The 12718-nt window shown below is 42.3% G+C and overlaps 1 protein-coding gene across 2 annotated transcripts in view; it reads right to left on the reverse strand.

The window, feature by feature from the left end:
• Nucleotides 1-12718, reverse strand: part of IL1RAPL2 (interleukin 1 receptor accessory protein like 2) — a 341134-nt gene that overhangs the window by 236318 nt on the left and 92098 nt on the right. The window lies entirely within an intron of this gene.

Consider the following 12718-nt stretch of genomic DNA (forward strand, 5'->3'; position numbering starts at 1 on the left):
GGACTCATCYAGCACATCCTACTGCATGGTTTTATTCCCCTCTTCAAAAAAGGGGGTTGTTTGAAAACACAAAATAACATTAAAAAAGTATGTATTTCAAACACATACACACCCCCGACCTCCAAAGTCACCTGCAGAGCTCATCCCTACACTCTCATCTGAACCTGCTAGGAACAAAACTGAAAGGGAGGGTCCTGACCCATAGGGTCAACTCCTCATTCCCCTGCTTAAAGAGCAAATTAAAAACCAGATTTCTGAAGTTGTTCAGGTGCCTAATYCCCAATGAACTGAAAATTCAGTGGGAGCTAAGACATCCAAATAGCTCTCAGAACACATCTGAGATTTTTCAACACATGGTGCTCTTAGAAATCAAGTAATGCATTTGATTTTCTTAATCTGACACAGGCAATGTCTTTAAGGAAAGGATTAGGAGGAATCTATAGGCTGGTTCTCAGTCCCAAGGAAGTGACCTATGCTAGATCTAGACAAGCAGCTGCTGCATCTTGTACTTCTCTCTTAGGTATCATTTCCAAGTGCACCCAATAAAAACAATTACACTCAAGAGTTTGCTTCTTTGCAAGACTTCATAACCTCTCAGGATTATATTTTTGACACTGCTTTTCCTTATCCTATATCTTAACTGCATGAACTATTTCAAAACAAAAACCTCCAGAATTTTAGCTAAATATTAAAATAGGAAGCAAGTGCAGTTCTGTGTATGACAACAAAAGCTTTGCAGACTTTTGTAATGGTTATTTCAGGAAAGAGTCTTTCCATCAAGTCACCCAATGAAGCAGTTGTGTACATACAAGGAAAACAAACTTTAAAGAAATTCACAAGAAAAAAGGCAGGGTGGAAAAGAAAAGAACTATTTTACAGCTACTTCTGTCGCTAAGAAGAAAGTTGATTATCACTCTTTGATAAGGAAGAAGAAAGCTGTCTAATGCTTCTAAAGCTGAGCTGSTATATAATTTCCCTTTAAGTTCTTTGACTTTCCCCCGTGAGCCTTTCTTGTGCAAGGTTACATGCGTAAGCAGCCAGCAATTGGGTTTCTGGCTCTTTTCAAAGCACGTATTAGGATGTCTGAACTCCTGCAAGTGCCCTAAAGCAGACACCATGTGAGAACACTCCCTCATCCTCACCATTTCCTTGTGAAGGGGAAAATGGTCTAAGCCAAGAGCAACACAGGGAGAAGCCCTGAACAACAGGCTAATGTGGGCAGGAACACAGTTCGAACAAAGGGGCATCACCTCCTAGAGATCTTCAAATCCCCCACATAAAATGACCATTCTCAATTCCAGCAGGACATTTACACCATTCTCAGGAAGATTCACACAGACCTCCTCACAAATATGGTGATTCACATGGATAAAAACTGAAAATGCTGCACTATGGCAGGATCTGATCTTTTTTCCATCTCAAAATCCCTCTTTGTTTTATTTATAATGAGCAAATGCTGTGAAAAACAAATTCCCCTCTCCTCTGAAATTCAACTCTCCATAGTTGAGCTGGCTTTGTCAGGGATATTTCCCATAATACACAAAAGCACTGGTAGGTTTTCTTCCAGAGCTCACACTTCTCTGTTTTTCCAGGAACTGCATGCCAGATTCAGTACTGTCACACCATCACTGATCACCAGTGACCCCTGCCCCCCAAGTCCTCTACTTCTGTGATTACAATCAATTAAAATTCTTCTCAGCATAAAAAAAAAAAAAAATCTCTTTTTCTGTCCACGTTTTGCTGTTGGACAATGTAAAGCTGCACCCAGGGTAGAACAAGCAAAACCAGGCTTTTGTACAGCCCTGAAAGTGAAAGAGCAGGCAGCAAGGAAGTGATGTGAAGACAGCATGTGCTGTCCAAAATTCMCCAAATCAGGCTGCTTCCAGCTTGCAGCAGTGTATGAGCAGGAGGACCTGCCCAGTGGCTGGGTGAAACACAAAGACAATAGTTTATATCAACTGGAGCCAGGAGCTCCAGAGAGTTTTAATAATTAATCCTACAAGAAGCAAAGATTAAAGGACTATTAGGAAGAGAACAAGCTATTAGTAGTCTACTGAAGGTACATTTTTCACACTCAAACAGCCTGATTGTGAGGAGGCACATAGGTCCTTTTTCCTTAAATGATAAAAAAAGCACAAGCAAGTACTTTCCAAGAGCTACACGACTTCATATGACATGTTTTACAACCAGCTACACCAAGAGATAAAAACAGCAAATACAACCAGCCAAGCAAGTAGTACTTGTGGGAGAAATGTGGCATAGGGAACAAGGAAGAGAGTTTAAACTGAATTAAGAGGATTGGTCAGTCTGTCAAAGTCAATTTGCTTCTTCCTGTAGACCAGCAGGAGTGTCAATATCTAGTGCATTGATCTCCATTAGGGAGGTGAGTTAATATTTTCATCATAWTCCATGTTTCTCACATCACTCATGKGATTTTGTGAAGAGATAGGTATTGAAAASAATTTAAATACAAACAAGAGTAATTATTTAGAATTTTTTTAAAGCCTGAAAAATTCCCCATCTGTGTTTTATAAGCACTAAGCTATGTGTTTGAAAAGCTTACATTTCASCTGGAAGCAAAAATTATACATGGTAAGAGTTAAGAAATCTTTTCATTCTCCTTAATAGAAAAGAAATTGCAAGTAAGACACCTTAAATAAATTTGACTACAGTAAAGCAGAAGGGATTAAGGGGGTGCCCAAGTGACCAAGATGTTTCAAGCACATGCAATGTATTTTCACCCAGKGCTGATACCCTTCTGTGTGCCATTTGCATTTCCAGAGCATTTAACATGAGCAGTGCTCTACAGGTCAATATGCCACTGATAAACCTAAAACATCTTTAAAAGAAGGCATCTCAWTTTGGWCATACTGGCCAYTGGAGCAYTGCTGYTCTAGTCACACTTTTAATTGTGAASTGCCYCACTGCACTSCTCCAGAGAAATGTCAGCACTCTTGAAGCAGACAACATCAAACAAAATTGTAGAGTCTGGAATACCTGAACTTAGAGTTCATTTTAATRATGGTTACCAAACAGGAACTAATTTTGAAAAAAATTTAAGTCAATTTTAAAAATGCTTTTTATGACAAAAAAAAACAGGGAACCATTCACACTTGTTTCTTTAGTGCTTGTTTTGCCCTTGATTTAATATAAACCCTTTCCTTGGATATGGGAACTCACTTCCATTGTGTCTTGTTCTACTTTTACGACTCCATTAAGGTCACAACTCTCCCTGCTTCACTCACGGAATGATCTCTTCTCTCCTGCCCTTGGCTAAAATGTCACTCCACTGGGGCTGACCTTCAAAGCTTTCAGCTTTAAATTAACTTGCTCAAAGTGGCAGCTTCATTTCCCATTTCATTTCCCATTGACTGAGTACAAGAAGTATCCAGAGCCAGTTCTCAGACCCACTACCTTCCTTCATAAACTGAACCACAGAACAAAGCCTGCTGCTCAGTTGTAGTCACAGATTTCCTGTACACTATAGATATTTTTTTTCTTCACCCACTCCCACCAGGAGCTCAGGGACCTGGATACCTCAGGCAGCCCCACACAGCTGAAGGAATGAAGAGCCCAGCAGCAATGGCAGCAGTGCATTTTGGTAGATTTTTTTTAACCTCTTTCCATTATATCAGCAACCTTTTCTCCAGACTTTACACTTGACCTGGAAATGAAGATGGCTCACCCTGCCAGMCAGAGGCAGATGATGATTTTGGATTCAGTGACCGTGCTGGTTCCTCCCATGGGCACTGGACCCTGCCTGCTCGTGAGCCAGGAGCCATGGGATGGTTTGGCTCTGGCTCTGGAGCTGCACAGACCCGACTGMATCCTCAGCTTTAAGGCCACGGCTCTCAGCCTGCCAAACTCCCAGACAGATGCCACTGCCCTTATGTAATTTCCATAGTTAGAACAGAGACAGCATACAGGAACAAAGATTTCATTTCTAGGTTTAATTAGCTTTAAGATAAAGGGATATTAACAGTTGTCTCCTCCAATATTAATGTCAAAGGGAAAAAAAAGAAAAAGCTTTTTGTAACCACTCATTTAGTTTCAATACAAGAAAATTTAGTAAATAGCCAGGGTTGCAGAGAAAGGCCTCTGAAATCAGAAGACAGCTAAAGCTATGTTTTAGTTTATTGGTAAACACTTCTTCCAATAGTTTACTTTAGCTAAGATTTTTTTTTTTTTTTTTAACAAAGGGCTTCATGACAGGCRTCAGCATCTATCAGAGCAGCTCTCAGAAGCTCACTACCCTTCCTATAACAAAAGAGGTGGTGGCAAATACTTCAGAAATAACTCAGGCATATTCYTTCCTGATATTTTGGAGTTTCACAGTTTATAGTTGTTTTTGTGGCAGTTTTCTTTTACTGTTCAAAGGTGTGAAAATGTTCAGCAAAGACATGACACAGCTTGAGTGTGTRCGTTCATGACTCTGGCAGGCTGAAGCACAGAGGTTTCTCCTGCCAACACTGGCCATGCCATGACTCAACTGAAACCACCAGGCAGGGTAGGCAGACAATTTCTGCTGTTTGGAAAATCTCACTACATTCTGCCTTCTCCAGCACTTTGRTGATTTGAAGAAAAAACAACTATACTATATATAAGAAAAAGAACCCACAAGGGAAGAGATTACAGCGCTGAGCAGATTGTAATTCTTGAGTATTACAAACTACACTCTCTTTACCAAGCTGAGCAGACTAAGCTACTTCAATTTTTGCTTATTTTCATGCTTGGGTTCTAGGCCATGTACACTGTGTGTGCACATAGTGGGATTATGTCACCCTTGTTTTCCTGGAAAAAAGGAAAACAGAAGCTTTTCTAGTAGATCTATATATAAAGAATACTCACCACTATTTTTATATCGTTTCCTTTTTTAAAATTATTTTGATATCCCTTCAGGGAAAATAGAATGGAGTCAGACACTTTGCAATGCGTGAAGAATACAGATTTTCAGTGCAACTTCATGTAAATGTTTATGTTTGCTGTCAACATATGGACATGTGCAAAACTTGTAGTTTGCTAAATATCAAATATTAAACCCATGAAAATGATAAAAAGCTACATTTCCAGGCCACAACCATAAAAAGTAACTTTACTTATTTAAGAGTAAATTGAGTTTCAGATCTTGGTTGTTTCGCTGACACTGTGAGCTTTTTCTTCTGAGAAAGTCTGTGCATAGCACCCACAACATGAAGCATCTCCTCCTGAAATTAGTAACACATTGCTCCAAAATAAATAGATCCCAGGACTGTAAACTGGCCCAAGATAAAACTTCCTTTTGTCAGTAATATTTTCTTTATTTCACWTTGTCTTGAGACTTGTGAATAACTGCTGGCTCAAAATATTCCCCCATCTCAAGCGTAGCAGATTACAATATACCCACCACAGACTTGATGAGGTTTTCCAAGTTTCATAACATTGATAATCTCCTTTCATAATGACTACTTCACATTAAAATATCACAAAAAGCTCCCTAGCCAGGAGCTGCTCAAGATTTAATGCCCGTGCTCCTTCCCTGGCCAGCTCTGCACACCCACAGCACACTGGTCATTGGTGCCACTGCAGATGCTCACAGAGATGCTCTTGGCTTTGGCAGCGGCTTAAGCTAACAAAGCCCTGCAAGAAACACAGGCTGCTCTGCAGCTTGGCCCCAAATTGTAATGCCCAATTTGACATCATTTTTGGAAGTGCTGTGCACACATTCAACCCAATAAACTCAAAAGCAGCTCCCAAAGTCAGAAGCAGAGCATTACTCTGAGCTTCTCTTGGCCCTTCCTCTCACGTTATGCTTTGTAACAGGACTTTGCTTTTCTTTGAGGGTGCACAGAACTCTTTGCAAAGTCTCCAGCAAAATCACCTTTATCCATACAAAGCCTATTTTGGGCAACTCGTGCTGTGTTCATCTTTTTTCCCCTCTTTCTCTCRCTGCTTTTCTTGATAAAGAGTCAAATTAAAGTTCACTCGAGCAGAGATGCGGCAGAGACGGCTGCTAGCCCGAGGCCAGTTTCCACTCCTGAGATTTACAAGGCAGCCACTTGGAGCTGATTATACACTTTCAACCACACATTTCTGACTTGACATTGGGTTGCATACGAGTTCTAAATTTAAATCCCACTCCATTATAGCACAAGAGATGTCTTGCAGGGACACGCTGCCCCTTCCTTGCCCACAGCCACCCTGGCTTTCCCACACCTTCCCAAGCATTTCCCCAGCCATGGCACTCTGTCCCTCACCCTCAGAGCCATGCAGGTGTCTCCAAAATCTGTGCCATGTATGTAATGTACTATAATTAAAACACCTCCCAGAAGAAGAGCATGCTGTGGGTATAAATACAATATATTAATACATACTCTTACCTTTTTCTCCCAGCAGGCCATACTATTTTTAAACACTCTATAGCTCTGATTATAGCTCAGCTAACAATAAATATTCCATGCTCAGCAGTTCCATAGCAGACACACGTAGGTTCCTCTTACTAATGGCCAAGTCCATTAGRAAGTCAACCTCTGTTAGGATGTCCAACAGCTACCAAATTATGAGCACTCCAGTCTTTCCATGAGGTATTTCTTCCCATTAATAAAGACAGCTCAAACATTCATGCCCCCTTTCTAGCACTCAGAGCAAACCCCAGCCTTTAACACTGATCCTCCTCCTCAGTCACAGAGATGTGTCCCCATTCCCAGCCCAAATCCAAGGGATTCCCAACCCAGAGCAGCCCCAAATTCACACCAAGCCCAGCTTGCCTGGTTTGAGCCTTGGGGCAGAGCAGCACCTGAGGCCAACACAGGAGGAAGGCAGGACCACATGCTACCTACCCTATTAACCTCTACCTCCTCTGGCTGCTGCTGCAGGGTGCAGCAACACCTGAGACAGCTTAATCAATGTTCATTATTTTCTATTAAAATGGAGTGTAAGYGTCTGGCCAAGTTCATTCCTGTTACAGCTTTGGTGAATTCAATACCAGTTATATTTGTCAATTGAAATTTGCTTAGCATGTCTGATCCTGTTTTACCTCACATCAGACTTCTTTGTGTTTTAAAAAGATCTGCCAGAAATACTGTTGTATGTTTATTTTCTTTTYCTTGTTTTTCAGCACTTTGGGTGATTACTTAACAGAATATTTTTCTCATCGTAAGTAATTACATTTTTGTCATTACTTTTGGTAACTCCATCAAACGTGGTGGCATTTAAATTTTTAGGTCTCCAGCCAGTCTCCAGGCTGTTGTTTTCATGTTAAATTTTTAAACATCTGGTCCACAGCTTCACTGCAGTCAAATACTTTTGCAAATTTAAGACCACTTTTACCTTCCCCTGCCACCACTTCAAAGCTGCTACCTTGMAATTCCTATTTAGCAATGTTTGTATTGAACATGTGAAGCTTCCAGCTGAAACATGAGGAGGCTGCCCAGGAGCATGAAGGCGCTCCAGCAGCCACAGCTTGATATTCTGTGCCTGGTTCAGGGCAGGTTAAAATCTGCTGGCCAGGGCAGGTTAAAATCCAAAGACACATCAAGGCTGCTTGTAGCAAAATGCAAGGTGCAGAAAATAAATCCTGCTTCAGCCTCCTCAGGATTTCGGACCTTGGCTCCTGGTAAGTCAGACAGTTCATGGCCATCAGAAACAACCTCTCCTCTCCAAGCCCTCACACCTGAGCCCAGGACTGCACAGAAAGCCAAAGCTCAGGCCCAGTTTGCTGCTGCTGCTGCTGCTGTGGGCTCACCCATGGTCAGAAAGGCAGATCGTGGTGGAAGGGGTGAAGTGGGTAAAGGAGGAGCAAAGCCCTGGGGCACTACCTGGGCACACCCTAAGACTCATCAGATATAATACTAATTCRGAATTTAGCAAATACCTTCTTTCTAGCCAAAAAGCCAGTAGAAGATTTGGAAGAAATGAAAGCAGTTCAACCAAAGAAAAAGATCAAAGAATTAAGAGTTTAGGGTGGAAAATTGGCAAAAATTTATSTCAATGATGTGAGATTAATATCCACCCCGGGGAGTAATTCATCCAGCCACTCACCCAATCACTTCCAGAGGGAGGGAAATAATATTCAGACATCTCTCTTTCATTCACCACTAAGCTGATGGTGCAGGAACCAGCATTTTCATAACCAAAAGTTGGACTAAACACACCCAGTCCTAAGGCTCACTGGGATAAATCCCAGTGCATTCAGCAGGCAAAAAACAAGCACCTCAACATTTCTGCACATCATGCCCTGCTCAGCCCAGGCCAGCACACCCTTGATAATCTAATGATTGCCAATCCAGGCTAGGTTTAACAATCCTAGATCCAGCCCTGTAGCTTCACAGGGTAGGAGAGGATGTTCTGCAAAGTGAACTATCAGGGGTTAACTCCACCAAAACCCTGACACAGACGGCACCTGTGTCACACAGGTCAGTGAACATTTTTTCGGCATGATCACTGCTCCCCAGAGCAATGGGAATTTCACCGTAAAATCCGCTCATTTTTCTCACCAGGCATGAGAAGTCAGCTCTTCACTGCAATACGCTGTGCTCTGTACTTAAACGGAGACGTGGATGATTAATGCCTGTGTGAGAAATACCAAGGTGAAAAACTTGAAGAACATTTTGGAAATGTGTGGGGTTTTTAAAGATGTGATTACAGGAAACATATTAGAGATTAATTTTCTRAAGGGATTGCAGCCTATCCCGAACTAGGCAATTTCCACTTTGGTAAACAGACAAAAATCTCCTCCGGAGTTAATGCCCCAGAGGCTGACTCTGCAAACACTAAAACAAACAGAGAGCACGGCTGAGTGGGCTGCATGGAGACTCAGTGTGCTGAGCACAGCCCAACCAAACCAGAGCCCAGGGCTCTACACCAGCTCTCAGCTGGGTTCTCCAGCCTCTGAATCCCTCTCTGTGCACGAGCAGAGGCACAAGCTGTGTCCTGCTGSCCCAACATTCCCCCAACACCCTCCTGGCACAGGCATCTCTCCATCCCACCTGCCAATCTCCAGCTGCATTAAACCTCTACTAAAACGCCGAGGGGAGGGAGAGGAGCAGCAGTGATTTCCCGTGCTCATGAACATGAGAGTGGACCCTAAAGCCACAGAGAAACAAACTCTTGGGAGTTTAGACAAACAGACACAGCCAAGCATAAAGCCACCCTGCTCACACGTGCCAGCAAAGAAAAATGAGTTGCAGYTTTCCAGTTATCGCCATAAATCTCAGCAGTGAGACATTTGTTTCTTGTCTGGTATTCCAATGTGTATCTCATCTACTCAGGGACAAACTGAACCTTCTGTAGCAAAACTACAAAAATTACAGCTCACTGCATTAGTGCTTTATTTAAAAAGAGAAGTTATTTATTAACTTTTTCTCCTGAAACTGAATTTAACTGAATCTCAACTAGGTAATCAGCATGGCGTCACTTTTATTCGCAATAATTGTAAGGAAGAGCTGAACAGGAAGATGTGTAAAGGGCTGTAAGAATCAGCAGAATCTCTGGTCAAGTCCAGTTTCTGCAGATAAGGCTGGAGCCACGTCCTCCTTGGGAGCTGGRTCTCCAAGCAGCCACCTGGCTGTCCCTGTGCTTGCAGGAGCCCCCATCCCTGGCACAGCTCAGCTWCCTGGTGCCTCGTGGTGCTGGAACAAGCTGTGGCTCCAGCCAGTGTCTGAGCTGAAGGGCCTGACACATTCAGGGGCCTCCCAGTCAAATATCATGTCTCTTTTGGCACAGACCCAGCAYGTGAAATTCCCTCATCCTATTTAAAAGCATTGAACTGCCAGAAGCACTGATTTTCCACTACCAGGGACCACCTTGGGGCTGCCCCACAGARCTTTATGGGGGAACACCTGTGAGGTGCTGAAACATGGCAAGAGCAGGTCCATCCAATCTACCTGTGCTGCTGACACGGGGACAGGACAGCCCAGACCTGCAGGATTAACTCAAACCCCAGATCCCAACCTCAAACCKCCGAAACCAAGGACCAGGGATCTGTTGCATTTGGAAATTTGGGTCAGGGATGGCCCCAAGGGGCCCAGCACAAGGGCTGGAGAAATCYAAGCCAGAACTGGCTGATTACCCTCAATGTCAAGTGGGGAGCTGAAGGAGCCCACTCAGGCAATAACAATTTACATTTCCTTCAYACAAGTGAAGAAACTGCTGCCCTGTGCATGAGTCAGCCTCATGGAGGATGCTTCAGATTGGTCTAACAAACCAACCACTGCACAGAGGGTATCAAAACTGAGAGCAACCTTCTCAGAGTGCAGCTTTTGACAGCATGCCATAAGAAAAATATTCAGTAGCAATAAACTGCGTGTTAAATAAATACCAGTAAAGCTTATAACAGAATTACAGACAAGCAATTCGGTTTCTCTCAAGAGTCTCACATACTTCAAGGAAAATCTCTCTCAATTATCATAAAAACCTATCTCAGATTTTCACAGTTCATCTATAATATGCTGATTGAGAATGTAAAATGTAAGGCTCAGGTATTTTGTATAATCAGCTGTAACCCTATCCTCAAGTGTAATGACAAGCAACTGGAATAGCAAGGCTAATACTTTAGCTATTTAAATTCAGATTGCCTGGTGTTTATACTAGTATTCCCAACAGAGAAAGGAAACAAAATATTTGAAACAAACAAGTATCTTCTCTGTAATATTAATCTTTTCTCATAACAGAGCCCTGGTGGAAAAACAGATTAATCAACAACAGAACAGAAACAGACAGCGAAGCAATTCACTACATCATGCCTTCAAAAATAAACAAAAGGCCAACGTGTGTGGGGAACAAATATTTCGCATCTCTGGGAAAAAACAGTCCTAACTTCATTAAAGGGTCACTACAGGCCAAGGAAATAAGGATTTAGTCAATAAGCAAATGCAATGGAAGTTGTGGGCAAAAGAGAATCTCCCATTGCAAGGGAACCAGCCAGGGAACCAGCCATGCTCCAGGAAATCAGCTGTGTTCCCCAGCTCAACTCCCTGTCTGCACAAACCTGATGGTCCAGAGAARGCCATGGGATGCACAGAATCACAGAATGGTTGGGGTTAATGTGCCTTTTGAACAGAACTGTCCCTCTGTGCAGAGAGGCAAAGAAGGTCCTTGCAGATCTGCACCCAAAACCAGCGGGGGACAGCCAGGGAACTRGCACCTGCAGGATCAGCTGCTTTTCATCGACTGTAAACACCCAAATGGCCTCAGCACACCAAAGCCAACTCCTATAAAAGCAGGCACTTTTATTCACGGAGATGATGTGGCTGCTTAATAGAGTAGAAAATCTGGCAGAAGATTACTGCATTCCCTAATAACCACATCTGTGAAAAGATCCCGTTGAAATCAGCCTCTCAGCAAACCATCAACCACTCTCTTGACAAGGAGGCTGTACAAGTGCAAATGACCATTATGAAACAATAACACTCAAAAAGAGAGTGTCAGCAAACAACCAGTGACTGTTTAAACACCAACAGTCCTCAGCAGCCACAGCAACAATTTTGGGAACAATCCCTTATTCACACACCACAGCTTTGCAGAAARCCAAGGGTATGCCTCTGTTTCAGCTCCCTGTTACTTGACATCTGTAAAACAGCAAAGAGCCAAAAGACATGTAAGGCTGCAAGCAGGTATAAAGTAAAAGTGAAAATACGTCAATGCAAATTAAACATCGATGTCAGGAGGTTTTACAGTTCAGCAGGCCCCCAGATGTTCTGTGTGCACACAGCTGTCTKCAGTAATGTTGAAAAGCAAATAATGTTGAAAAGCACGTAAGAGAAATGTTAAGGAGCTCTATTCCCGATTCGTGACACTCCATGATAGAATTAATGCATCGTTAATTGCATTAAGGCAATACAAGCAATAATAAGAAATGGTAAAGAAAAAAGAAACAAAATATTTGACGAGGAGACATGGAGTGTATTTTTGTAACCAGAGGGGCGGATGCAGTGACCCAGGCTGTGGATCTGGCTCCCCAGTTTCAGTGGATCAGAGGGGCTAAGCCACTTGAGAGCAGAGCTGGGAGCCAGGCAGTTTACAGCATTGGACTCAAATTCTAAAAAAAATCATGTGTTTTAGGAGAAGAARAACCTGGTTCAAAGGGAGAGGATATCATATGTCTGTTTGATTATTCATTTCATTGCTTGGATGCTTTAATTTCGTGCTGGGAAGTCATTTCTTGTTTGATTTTCTGCATGATTCCAGGTGCTTTTGCACTGGTTAAAATACCTTCCTGTTTTTCCACTGATCATTCCTGTCCCTTTGAGTTGTACTACTTCTCTCAGGCACACACAGAACCAGCCTGTACATGAATTCTGGAAAACACAAGAATTTGGTTTCCAGAGTAATCAGAAGTATTTTTTCTAAGAAGTAACCATATTTCATCCTGTTCAAAAGTACAATGTCTCAGCAGCATAGTACKACTTTTAAATGACAAAAAAGCAGCATTCAAACACTGCCTAAACCTGATATTTTATACCAATATATTCAGAAAGAAACTTGCACTTTTTCAAAGAGAAATTTTAGAGAAAAAAAAAGTTGCTTCTTATTTGCACTTGTGCCATACTTTGTTCCATCCTGTGCTTCTCTAAATATGCAAGTCAAGGAAAAGAAAAGAAAGACTGCATCATTTTTTCATGAAGAGTTTTCCCCTAGAGCTGAAGCTTTTTCCTGCTTCTTTGTGTTTTGTCAGCTGGCGTGGGAGGCATATTATCCAGGAGTTAGGCACACACTTCCAAAAGGGAGGGAAAACAGACAGGGG

This window comes from Malurus melanocephalus, unplaced genomic scaffold (genome assembly GCF_030028575.1).
Source record: "Malurus melanocephalus ecotype Western Australia unplaced genomic scaffold, MMel_1.1 scaffold_56, whole genome shotgun sequence".
Classification (NCBI taxonomy): Eukaryota; Metazoa; Chordata; class Aves; order Passeriformes; family Maluridae; genus Malurus; species Malurus melanocephalus.